At 45.9% G+C, this 11,611-nt stretch overlaps 1 protein-coding gene across 1 annotated transcript in view; it reads right to left on the bottom strand.

Moving 5' to 3' along the window:
• Positions 1-3,723, bottom strand: part of CNTN3 (contactin 3) — a 97,457-nt gene extending 93,734 nt beyond the window's left edge. The window contains exon 1 of the mRNA XM_068202314.1: positions 3,559-3,723. The gene's annotated coding sequence lies outside the window, so the exon portion shown is untranslated. The remainder of the gene's footprint in view (positions 1-3,558) is intronic.
• Between the last annotated feature and the right edge of the window lie 7,888 nt (positions 3,724-11,611).

Genomic DNA, 11,611 nt, shown 5'->3' on the forward strand with positions numbered 1-11,611 from the left:
GTCAAAGCTCAGAGGTTTTTTCCCCCCACTTCCAACTCTTGTTACCCCAACAGTGCTCTCCTGGGTACACTTCTGTTTAAAAGGCCATCAGCTCTGATCTGGTTTTCATCTGTCTCAGCAGACCAGAGAACTGTGGCTTTTTGAGCTCTGAATCAGAAAAGTACTCCTCAGCTTATGGAAACCTGCAGCCTCTACCTAATCCTTCCCTGGCCAAGGCACATTACAAGGTATCACTGATAATTAATTTTTTTTCCCTGCAATTCATTTTACTACACGACATGCTACAAAATGTGGACCATCAAATTGCCACTGAAAAGTCTGGGCGACAATTCTAAACAGCTTCACTAAATCAAAGGTGGAGATGTCAGCACAGGAGGGAACTACGGCTCTTCCCATTTCATTTTTCTGCATTCCAGTTGTTTTTCAATGGGCTAATCACTGACTGAACTATCCCTGGTTTGGTTGAGAGAGGGAAACCTCAGCTGTAGAGCTGCAAAGCCAACCAACAATACCTGAAACAGGAATTGCTGTCACTGCAGATATATTTTAAAGACAGCAGCAACAGAGCACCAAGGCAAGTCCATTTCCAGAGCCAGTGGCACATTCAGTTTTGAAGAACCAAAACATTAGGTTCCTAAGCTTCTTCAAACAAAGTTAATTTCTGAGTATCCTGCCATTTAGCCCATTTTGACATCCCCCATGCACAACAGGAGCTCAAGCAATGCTTGCATCACACAGGACCCTTGTAAAAGACATTTCTCATCACTTGTATCTCCAGTAGTGTTCAATGTGTGCATGCATCCCAGGGGACTCTAATCCACTGTTCCCTGGTTTTCCAACATGAACTGGGAGGTTATGGATCTGACAGCACAACAAGGCAGACCCAGCTCCAAGCTGAGCACCAAGAAGGATTAATTTTTACTTTACAGATGAACAAACTTCCCACTTCCCTTGATTTTCCAGTAAACCAAGACCAGGCTTATAATTATTTCTCAAGTCACCCAAAGTCAGGAGGGATGCTCACCTCCAGCCCCAGTCACTCCTCATCACTGATCACTTCCCAGTCCCTGCACATTTGCTGGCTCCTCAAACTCCTCACACCACTGTGAACACACAAAAAATCTTGTTTGCAGACTGCAGTTAATCTGTGTCTTCTGGTATCAAAGTAAATCCTGATGATCCCTTCCATACATATAAAACCACTGGCTTATGTCACTTTTAAGACTCAGCCTCTTCCAGGAAGAACAGTAAAAAGATTGAATCTATTTGCAGAAACCTCCCGTCGCTGTATCACAACATTAAGATGTTCTTGTGGTATTGCAATGGGAAAATTCCCACAAGAAACACCACAAGAACATAAACATAAACAACATCAAAGACAGCGAAGCTAGCTCAGAAAAAACAAACAACCAAAACCACCTCCCCTGCACAAGTGGATGGAAGCATTTGTTTGTGGGTGGAAACTTCAGAAGCATTACAGAAAAGTGACAGGAAAATATGGCACCGGTCCCTAGCTACAGTGACGTGATCTTTAGGGATTTAAAGAACAAGTTGTTTAGGTAAGCCTGTATTTCACATCCAGCTCAAGGGCTTGCAGGGTGTGCAGCCAGCTGGGTGCATGCTCAGATTTCCGGACAAGACCCCAGCTTAGGTCACCAGCACTGGAGGTGAGCGACAGCCACAGGAGTCACCACCAGAGCTTGCCACCACCCCACAGCAGCTCCAAATCCCCCAAAAATCCAGCAGTTTAACTTTCTTAACACAGAAAAAAACGAGCTGCAAGATCAGCTAGACAATCCCTACCTGTTCTATTCACCGAGGTGACATCCACAAAACCCGCTCTGGAAAAACCCCACAGCCATTGGCAGCTCGCAGATCCTGCGCTCCGAGCAGCACCTCCCACTGCTTTATTCCAGAAAACAGCACTGCTTCCAGCTCCAAGGCTGCAGCCCATCCATCCCCTGCTGTGCAAGGGAGTAAGAGACAGAAGCAGAAGTAGCACGGATGCTGCGGGAGCCCTGGGAAGAGCCAGCGCGGCAGGACAGAGCTCACAGCACTCTGCTTTTAGCTGCAGCCCCAACACCAAGTCGGCAGCGTTTTGGCAGGAGTTAAGCACCTTCACCAATCATTCCCCTCAAATGCATCTGTGCAAGCATTTGCCAGATTACTATGGGAAGTCTCTAGCATGATAAACAACTTTCTGGAACAATTCCACATGGGTAGTAACACACTTTCAGTGCTTACAAGTTCAGTATTTCCATTCCCGATTTTAGTATTTTGCTCATAATTTCCCATATACATTTAAAAAATACACCACTGGACAAGCCTGGCATGCAGCTTAAGCTGGAGTTCAAGTTTCTCTTGCAAAATACAGCAGTCAATACTTTGGAGAGTTTCCTGTCCTTCATAAGGTCTTGGGTTTGATTTTTGCACTCAACAGAAATACTGATATTCTTTCCCCCCCGTGTAAAACACCACAGCTAAAAATCAGTATTGATTCTGTGCGTGTGCCAATGGCACCAATAAGATAAACCCAACTAACCAGTTCCCACCCAAGGCTATTGCTGGCTCACTCCCCATCAGGAACGGGCTGATCTCCCTCCGACGCATCCAACAAAATAATGCTTGGATTTGGGTCAATCACAGCAGGCACAACGCTGGACTGGCAACAAGGTGACACACCACGATGCTGGGGACACCAGCAGCTCGCACCCAGCCAGGTACGAACCATAAAGTTGCAAGAGAAGGCAGATCAGCGGTTAGACAAGGAGCAGCAGCGCCGGCGGGGCTGCTGCGGGGAGCGCAGGCAGCGGCTGTGCCGAGCCACCGCGGAAACTTGGCCGGCTCGGTCTGCTCTGCCCGGCTGACGGCAAAGTTCCGCGGTCGCCACGACTCGGCCAAACCCGAACGGCCGCGAGGGACGTGCAGAAAGAGCGATGTTCTCATTCGAGAGGGAAAGGAAAAGAGCTTTTCAACGAGCGGTACTGGCGTGGTGCGGGGGCTGTTTCAAACCAACACGCCAGAGCCCCGCCGACACCAGAGCTGGGGCGAGCTCCCGTACGCGCCTTCTCGCATTCGAGACAATTAGCACTTAATTAAAAGCAAAGCCAGAGCCGCCCAGCTTTAGAACTTGAGCAACTCCAGACTCAGAACAATTCTGCGGGGGAAAAAAGCCCAAACCCCGTGCCAACGCTCAGAGCGCCGGCAGCCGCACGCTCCGGCGCCGCCGGACCCGGAGCGCATCCCCGGCCCTCGGGGGAGCCACGGGCGCCTGGCGGAGCCCTGGCCCCCGGGACAGACGGACGGGGGGGAGACAGCAGCTCCCCGCAGGTGGGCGAGGAGCTGCGCAAATGCCACCTGCCCGGCTCACCCCCGCGGGCAGCGGCACGTACCGAGCGCCAGTGCCAGTCGCTGCATCCCCCGAGCCCGGCAGGGACCCGCCCGGAGCGCTCTCCGTGTCGCCGGTGCCGCTCCCCCAGCTCCATCCCCCCCGAGGGATGCGGGGGGCTCGGCGCTCCCCTCAGCCGCTGCCCAACTTTGTTCCCCGAAGTTGCCCACCTGCAGCCGAGCCGTGGCAGCCGCCGCAGCGCTGTCCTTCCCCGCGGAGCCAGCGCGGTAATCCTGCGGCTCCCGCGGCTCCCGGCGCCTCTTCTGGAGCGGCGCTGGCCGCGCTCCCGGCGGCGGGGCGGGCCCGGCGCGATCTCCCGCCCACCGCTCCTCACCGCCCCGGGGCCGTACGGCCCAGCCCGGTACCGCCCGGCACGGCCCAGCCCGGCACAGCCCCTCCGGGCGCAGCCGGGCCCGCCGGCGCCGGGGATGCTCCGCTGGCGGCGGCCGCGGCTCCCCCGAGAGCCCCGCTGGACCCACCCGCTCAGGGTGGATGCGCTGCCGGGGAAAGTTGAGGCGTTATGGCTTAAATAAAAACTGCATCTCGTTTCTGGGCTGGAAGCCCAGGGAAAGAGTCAGGTTCACGTAGGTCGCTGTGCAGGAGCCGGATGGAGGTTTTATTGGATCTGGCTCCGGCTGATCGCAGCATTAGAGATGTGTGGTGTAATTAAGGCTGAGCAGAATTCCTTTACGTTCCTATTTTTTTTTTTTTTTTCTTAGCAGGCAGTACTAAATTTTCTGAAACCTGTATTATCTTTCAGCATCCCAAAGCACAGTGAAGTGTGTGTTATAATACAGTGTGCCTCAGTTGAAGTCAAATTTTACCAGAGATGACTTTGTCTCAGAGCCACAGTGGAGTGTTGACGTAAGAGAGTCAGTCATAGCACCACAGAATGGTTTGGGTGGAAAGGGACCTTAAATCCCACCCAGTGCCACCTCCTGCCATGGCAGGGACACCTCCCACTGTCCCAGGCTGCTCCCAGCCCCAGTGCCCAGCCTGGCCTTGGGCACTGCCAGGGATCCTGGGGCAGCCACAGCTGCTCTGGGCACCCTGTGCCAGGGCCTGCCCACCCTCACAGGGAAGGATTTATTCCCAATCTCCCATCCAGCCCTGCCCTCTGGCAGTGGGAGCCATTCCCTGTGTCCTGTCCCTCCATCCCTTGGCAATTGTCTCTCTCTTCAGGTCCTGGAAAGCCACCCTGAGCTCAGCCCAAAGCTTCTCCTGTGCAGGTGAACAATGCCAGCTGTGCCAGCCTTTCCTCCCAGCAGAGCTGCTCCATCCCTCTGCTCCCCCTGGAGCCTCCTCTGGGCTCTCTCCAGCAGCTCCAGTTCCTCCCTATGCTGGGATCTTCCCAGAAGGGAGAAAGGACTTAATGGCTGTTGTTTTGTACACAGAGGAATTCTGGACAGGGTGCTGGTGCTTTGCTGTCATGGCATAAGGAGGAAGGATGTGAGGAAAACAATTTCCTTCTTCAGCAAATAAGATTTAAGTCAGTGCCACCTCTATTTCCCTTCCTGTCCAGTTGTGTCATGAATTATTGAAATGTGCTGGCTGAGAAACAATGGCATCTCCTCTGGGGATAGTAGAGACTTGGCACAGCATCTCTTGACCCCAACTTGGTGCAGGAGCCCTGACCTGAAGAGATGTCCTTACTTTTCCATGCATGTATAGGTTTATAATCAAGAAACGTCCAGCACAGAAGTGTAGCCACTTCTGTAATCAAATGTGGCACTGGTCTGAGGAAGGAATGTCAAAAAATAAATTATCTCACGAAAACAAGATGCATTTTTAATTGGCAGAGTGTGATCACGTAGGACTCGTAGAGATGATAGAATTGCAGGGATTTAACGAGCTGCCATGAGCTGAGCTCAGAGGTTTGTAGCAGTGAGGTCCAGCTCAGCCCTGGCATGGGGCAGGAGGGTGCTCCCAGCCTGTTTGGGCTGGTGGAGCGCAGTCTGATAACTCCACCACATCTCTGAAACTCCACTTTGGGCTTTTGCCTGGAAGATATTACTAATTCCAGTTATTATTGCACTAATCCTTGGTTAGGACTGGGGTCAAGCCTTCGTTCCCCAGCAAGCTCCAGCTCAGGTAGAGCGTGGTGGCTGTGAACTCCTCTGTGGGGCAGTGGCTGAGCACGGGGCAGGAGCAAACCCCAAATGAAGATTTGGCTTCCTCAGAGCTGTGCTGCTCACGTATGCACAACACCCGAGTCTTACGAGAGCTGACAAGGTCGGGGACCTGTGGCACAGCTCTCCACATGGAAATAGCAGCTTTAGCTGTGAAGGCCAGCGTGAGAAGGATAAGCCTGTATTTTTATGCTTGACCAACCACAGAGGCCGTTCAAATTTTAAAAATGCATCCTGCAGCTTGCCTTGCCTGGTGTCCTTTGTCACCTCCAGCCCAGCCCCATCTTTAGACCCCTTTGGCCAACTAATATATTTTTTTCAATTTCAGCTAAGTCAAGGACTTCAAAGTCCAATCATAGGTATCAAGTTCGGCCACATAAAAGATACTTTAAGTTTGTCAGAGAGGCACTTTATGAGATTGTGAGGTTGAAAAGATGACTCTAATATTTAGGGTGACAAGTTACAAAGGACAAAACCCACTCTTCCCCTCACTTATTTTCCAGCAACCCAGGCATGCAGAAATAGTGGGTTTGTAAGTGCTTTTCCTGTATTCATTCCAGAAAACACAGCAAAGGTGCACTATCACCATATACTTACTGAAGGGAAGCAATTTGCAGACAGTGAATTCTCTGAGGTTACCTGGAATGTTTTCGCACAGCCCCTGAGCCTGTGCTGCCCTTCTGCCACCTGAGGCTTCTGAACCCACTGCAATATTCACCTTCAGTAATAACAACTGAATTACCAGTCTCACGCTCCTTCCAGCTAATGATTTTTTTTTCATTTCCACTTGTCATTCAGACATCTCTCTGAAATTACATGTGAAGAACAGCAATGTTTCTGCTCTAGTGTTGTCTAATTAAGGCTTCCTAAGAATCAAAGTGGGAAAAAAGCCTTGCACAGGTGTAAGCAGGTAAATTAAGCTTCCCAATTAATAATTTGTTTTGAAGACCTGGTTTAACCCTGTCCATCCTGATGTCAGCTGTAGACCTAAAATACCAATTGAGCTCTTGTTCCTATCACTTACACCCTCTGACTGTTCTCTGCTTTAGTTGCTGTGTCCATTTCCAAGCAGTTTTTCCATGTTCATCTTTTCACCACATGGATTGCCCACATAACTTTTGTGTCCTGCTTTGACAAACCTTGTTTTTTTCAAATTTGAGATGGAAATTTAGCCATCAGTAACAAACAGACTCAGATACATGGTAAATTCCTCCAGAAAAAAAAAAAAAAAAAATCAGTGTTTTTCTCCCAGCTGCTTTAGCTTTTGAATAGTTTCCCTTACCATTGGCAGAAATACCAAGGAACTCACCTCAAGCTTAAAAACTTAAAAATTGGTTTGTAAAACATCGCTAGGACATTACCAAAGTGAGATCTTGCCAATGGGGCTCAATGGACCATTAGTCTGGTCTTACCACTGACAATCACTATCAGTTTCAATTAACTGAAACAGCCTAGAAAGTAGAACATTAAAAATAAATTTAAAACTTGTTGAAAATCTAGTTTTCAGTCCTTTTGGGTATAGAGGTTAGAGCAGCCCACCTTTTCCAATCACACTTTCAGGCATTATAGTGTCAATGGCAAAAATATATGGACAAAATATAGGATTCTTTGGATGCAGTTAAATGAGTAGAAAATCGACTCTTTCCAGTAATACTTATGGGATTCTTATTTAAAGAGAACTTTTTAATGTCAATTTAATCTTCCCAATTTTTAAGTGATGCTTCTCTCCTTAAGCTGACACTGATACCAACTAATCTGAGGCCTTGATCTGCAGGCACAGTTAAGAGATTGTGCATTTCTTTCACGATCGAGGTCAGCTGTAACAAGTTTTGGGGTTCTTTTTGGAATATCACAAGCCCAGGGCAGATTCCTTGGTGTGGTGGTGCCACAGGAGAAGCTGAATTCGCTCCCTTGCCTGGTCCATGGTCACCAACACTGACTCCAACATCAGCCATGTTCCTCGTGCCCGTGGCCAGCTGGATTTTGGATAATCCTGCTCTCCACAGGCCTGGGAGGCGTTATCTTAAAATAATTCTGTTTTTAGAGGCAGCCAGCACAGCTCTGGTCCAATTTCACTGAATTCAGTGGTAACACTTCTTTTGGCATCGAACCCAATTGATTAAATCACCAAGCATCTTAAAATTCCCATTTCATTGCCTCCATGAGCTGCTGCTCGTGCTAATAAATGGAGAGTGCAACTGGTGTTGGGAGCAGCAGGAGGGAAGGGCTGGAAGGGGGAGGCTTAATGAGTGGCTCTGGCTGTATTAAGGAAATTAATTCTGTGGCTGGTTTAAAGAGCAGCACTGGAAGCCTCACTTTGCCCTGACAGAATCTGCATTTCAGGGTTTACACCTCTGTAATAACCCCAGTGGTGGTGCGTGGATGCAAATGTCCTCAATGCAGGCAGGGCGTGCAGCAGGCCACGGTGACTATTCCAAAAGCCATCAAAGAAAGTGGATTATGTGCAATTGTGCTGGAGAGCATCTCACAGAAAGAAAATGATAATAGGAAGGTTAAGTGCCCCGCAAGTGCAAACTGATATACAATATCTTGAAATCACAGAGAAAGAAAATTAAAATGGGGAAATGATTTCACATATAGGTAGATGGAGACATAAAAGCAATCTATGAACTCTGGGAGGGAGAGCAATGAGAGTGGTGCTGTCAGATGTGCAGCCTCTTGCCCATTACAAAGAAGTGATTGAAGGCTAATTCCAATAAATGGGCAATTTTAGTTTTGTCATTATTTCAGGCTTGTTTTTTTTGACTCTGCTTTTGTGTGTCGTTGAAATATTTGTGTATTAATAGCTACTGATTTTAATAGCATTATAGTAATTTGAACATCTGCAGCTACCAGGCATTAAAATATGATCACTCCCCTGTATTTCAAGTTATTTTTGCAGTACTTCTGCCTGATTTTGTCACACCCATTAAAATGCAAGGGATCAGTTCTTATCATTGCCCATTAACTGGCAACCTTGAGCTGAAGTGTTCAGCAAGAAGCAGCCTGATGCCTGGAGGCCTGGCCAGCAATTCAGTGGAAGGCAAAGACATTTTATGGCTGTCCTGGAAGCTGAGTGATGGGCTGTGTAACTCTCCTAATCAAATCCAATTAAACACAAAATTGTATTCCCACCACCCCTGCCATCCTTTGTTCCAACAAATTGCCTGATGGAGTATTCAAGTTTGCTAAATAAGGAACATTTTATTAATGAGAGGTTTTAATTCCACCAAAAGCTCAGCTTAGTTTATTAAAGAAATGAGATATTTTGTTTAGAGTGTTGAGGAGCTCTCACAGGGCAGGAGGCTCTCTCTGGAGGAGAAATGACTCCTCTCCTGGGCTCAAACTGACTTTTGAGAAGGGGAACCCACAGAGGATAAATGAATCCAAAAAATGATTCTGAATTTGCTGTTCAGGGGTGAAGACAGAAACCAAAGCTCAGGAAGCCATTGCCAGTGAAATGTGGCTAGGAAATACTTGACCAGCAAAGAAATACTACTGAAAAGTGCTCTAAAATGTGATCACTGGCACTGTGAGGAGAGGAGGAAACAGCAGCTCCTCCTCCTTCTCTTCTTAGCTTCACAGGGATTTTTCATTCTACTCCAAAGAGCTTAATTCATATTTTTAAAGTGATTTCTCTAATGGGACAATATTTGCTTGCAAATGTGATGCAGGATTTTAGCCTTTCCCAAAGCTTTCCCTCCTTGCTGGGGAATTCATGGCAGCCAAATATCAGGAGCTGTCTTCATCCCTTCAGCCATTTCTTACACAGCACCTTCCGTGCAGCCAAGGAGTAATTCTGTAGAACTTTAAAAATCATCTGACACTTTATATGTTAATATAATAAAGTAGGTTCAGGCTTCAGCATTATGCAGTTTCATTCATGAGTTAGCTCAGGCATCCCAAACATGTCTGAGGGAAAGAGAAGGTAAATGCATTTAATCCTTTGCCAGCAGGATCAGATGCAGCCAGATAAAACAAGGAGCATAAATAACAGTGACCTGGAAAGGAACAAAATGAAAACCAGCCTACCTGAAGGATAAATAAGGCAAAAAAGGACCTCAGGAGCCTGGATTTGGGGAAGTATTTCAGCCACAATTTACATTTGTCTCCATGAAAGCACATGCCTTAATGCTTGTCCATGTTAAGAATACTTCCCTAAATCAAATATTAATAATTTTGAGATCTATAAATACCCTGATGGGAAAACTCTGCATTAGTAATGAATACAAATGACCCTGTGCAAATGTCTTTGAGCAGGAAAAATAAGGAAAACAGCATGTCAGTGACCTCCAGCCAGAATGTTCCTGCAGCTCAGAGCGAGGGCACTTGTGAACCATAACACACTGAAAGCAGACTTTAAAATACTTGCAGGATGTTAAAATAAAAGGAAGATACTAAGAGAATTCAAGTTGATAATACATTATTTTCCCAGTTCCTGCTGTTGATTGTTCTTGTGCCTCTCTCCCAAACACCAATTCCATCCGAGGCTGGCAATTTTCCACGTTCTTCAATAATTCCGTCAAACTTTCCTTGACAGCAGAGCGCTGCTTGGCTGGAAGATAACATCTCTAATTTCAGCATTAGAATCAATCCAATATCATGTTTTCTGCTCACTGAAACCCTGCACAGAGCTGGCTCCAAAAATTTAGAGATGTTGGCCAGAAAGTGGAAGAAAACAAGTTACTGTTTTCTTCTGTGTTTTATTAAACTTTGTCCCACTGGATGCTCTTTCTGTTAATTAATTTTTCCTTTACAATTCCAGGTAAGCTAATAATCTATTGACTTGAGGATTTTTCAAAGCCTTTCCCAAAATAAACTCTGGGATGAAAGGATCCTAAGCTATGCATGAAAAGTAGAACTGCTGTTTTGTCATTTTCAAGCCCATGGTTTATCCCAAGCCTCTCTAATTCCCTTTACATGGATGTCAGGTGGAATAATACAATGAAAAATTACCTCAAGATTTTGTTTCCCATTGCAGAGGTGATTTGTACAGAAAGTTTGCCAAGTTTTTATATAAAATTTGATTAAAAAGTCACAAACAGTCCAACTCCTGTTATTTAAAAGCAGCAAATTAATGGGGTTTGGGTTTAAATTAATACTGGTTTTATTCTATTCATGCAATTCCATCTCATTATCTTTCATTCCCTTAATCTCATTGCCCAAAAATTTGCTTTCTGATAGTGAACTCAACAGAAACACTCAAACACTCTTGCAGTTGTGGAATGCAAAATCATTTAAATAACATTCCTTTTGCTATTAACAGTTTCTGGATAATACAGGAAAATGCCACAAAATTTTCATTATTGGAAATAGATGGGGTTTTTTTCTATGAATTTTTAAATTGCCTCTATTATGTCCCACTGTGTACAAAATAAATGTGATTTAAACAGTTGTGCCCTCTACTGGCATAAAGAAAGTCATGAAAAAAGAGAAAGAAATCCCTTGTTTCCAGATGTTGTACCAAAACACAGTGCCTGAATTGAGTTTTTGTTGTTCCTTGGGGTTTTTTAAATTATGTTTTAGTCATATTTGAAGACTGGATTATTTTCATCATTAAATCTCAGCACATTAAATGCTTACAGATATTATTTTTTAAATAAAAAATCTGTTTACACTGTTAAGAGAGTATAAAAAGGCTTTGCCATAGAAGAATATAATGTGGGGAGGGTGTGTTTACACAGTTAGGAATAACTTCATTTTTATGAGACTTTTAAGAGTTGCGCTGTCAGAGACCATGAGAAAAAAGCTGTGTGACAAAGTTCTTCATGAAGTTCAGAGCAGTTTTGCAGCATTCATTTTAAAGAAAATCTGGAGCATTCATTTTAAAGAAAAACTGTAGAATTTGATATATAATGTGAATTTGAATATAGAATTTCATGTGATACAGGACAATCAAGACCTCACCCTCTGCTGAAACCTTTCTAATCAACGCTTCACCTCCCATTTAAAAGAAACTTGATTTTCTGTCCTATCCCCCACTGCTGCAGTTGTCAACTGGCATTAAAATGGAATAACGAAGAAACAAAACCATCCCCTTTGGTGAGGAACTCGCATGCTGCAACTTCCCAGCATGGGCAGGATTAGTCAGGGA

This window comes from Anomalospiza imberbis, chromosome 11, assembly GCF_031753505.1.
Source record: "Anomalospiza imberbis isolate Cuckoo-Finch-1a 21T00152 chromosome 11, ASM3175350v1, whole genome shotgun sequence".
Lineage (NCBI taxonomy): Eukaryota > Metazoa > Chordata > Aves > Passeriformes > Viduidae > Anomalospiza > Anomalospiza imberbis.